Here is a 1816-nt window from a genome sequence, read left to right as displayed (position 1 = left end):
ATGTATGATGTATAGTACAACTATTCAGGAGCCCATGGAAAAGGTTGGGCTCCTGATTTATTACTTAGCTGGTATCCATAATGATACGACAATCCAATTGGTTTTCTTGGACGTTTACTGGGATTGACTGGCACATGGGAGGATGCCACATGGATAAGGGAGCTGTCTGCTGGTTTCTCTGATGAATTTGATGCCGTCCTCAGCTCTCAAATTGCTTCGCAGTCTGGCCCCTGTACAGTACCTTTAAATCATTGCAAGTGATCATGACTGGCCATCCTAGTTAGCAGGGCAGATTATATCAGTCTCTCCTAATCAAAAGAAAAGGAATACAAGTTAACATGATCTTACGATAACATTAGGACAAACAACTTGTAAATTTAAAATTGAATTTTATTTTAAAATTGAATATTTAAAAGTAAATTTGAATCTTAAAATTCACAAGACACACAAAGAGCAAGTTCTAAACCAATCTTAATTAGGGAACAAGTGTGTATACAGATAGTCAAAAGCAAAAGTAAATGCATTATTACGTGAAGTGACATATGCACAGACATAACACAATATTAATCATGCAAGGGGAGGCATAGGGTGGGATATTATAGTCTTGTTGTTTGTTGTTATGACATAACAAGATGATAGTACATGTAATGAACCTACCATTTCCAAAATAAGACTCCAACCAGAGGACACAGAATCAGTTCAGGAGCCAAATGAAGCTAGTAGAGCACATCATGTTCCAGACAGCATGTCTCACCTAATGAAAACAAAGGAACATGAAATATTAACAAGTAGGAGAAAGAGAGAAACTGACTTCTTTGTAGTATTGTATGGACTGGAGATCGACATGGAGTTGAGCCATGTGATTTCCGTATTTTGTTAGAATCCTCACTCTCAGCACCTCTGGCTAGCTTCTTTTGTTGCTCTCCATCCTCTGAATGGACAGTCACGAATAAAGTGTGTTGTGTACTGCCACATCGATGGCACTTGTAGCCCCCTTTATTTCTCTTCAGAGTCATCACTAGGCTAGCTTCCTTGGAGGCTTCTTTTCCCCTTGGTTTCTCTTCTGTCCCAAGGTTTGTCTCCTTCCACTTTGCCTCTTCAAGCGAGCCTTACACACCAAGTCCTCGAAATTTCCTTCTACAACAGATTGATTAGAGAGAATGCTCCTCTTGCCTAATAACTCTGCTTCTGGAGTCACACGATAGGTTGGGGGATATGCATTATATAATAACTTCCTCAACTCCTAAGCATATATACTCATCAGCTGACTCATTCGAACTTTAATTGTCTCCCCTGCTGGTCTGTACTGCTGTCAGTCGAACAGGGGTAAATCTTTTAACAAGAGCTGGTTTCAGAGCATCATAGCTCCTCTTCTCAGACTCACTGTAAGACTTGTACTTGTAGAAGGATCTAGCGGGACCCTCCGGCCTCAATCGAAGCTGTGTTAACTTTTTATGGTCGTCACATCTACACCATACTCCAATTTCCTCGAGGCAGTCAACCCATTCCTCAAGAGTCTTCTTCAGCATCCTCCTTTGCTCCTTTAAAGGGTGGCAGCACTGGTAACTGTTGAGCATCATGAATGGGGGAGACAGATCCTTCTACCGCTCCCTCGGTCCCTGTCTCGGCCAAGGAGCCAGAGATCGTCTCCAGTGTGTCAGTTCATACCGTTCATTGGTACCTCCAGTGTTGTATCTATGATCCATCCAAGGTCTGTCTCCTTCCACTTCGCCTCTTCAAAGCGAGCCTTACACACCAACTCCTCGAAGTTCTGTTCTATCCCAGTCAGCTTCTTATGCAATCCAGACTCAAAATC

Source organism: Amphimedon queenslandica, unplaced genomic scaffold (assembly GCF_000090795.2).
Source record: "Amphimedon queenslandica unplaced genomic scaffold, v1.1 AMPQUscaffold_10726, whole genome shotgun sequence".
Taxonomy (NCBI): Eukaryota; Metazoa; Porifera; class Demospongiae; order Haplosclerida; family Niphatidae; genus Amphimedon; species Amphimedon queenslandica.
This window is presented reverse-complemented; position numbering follows the sequence as displayed.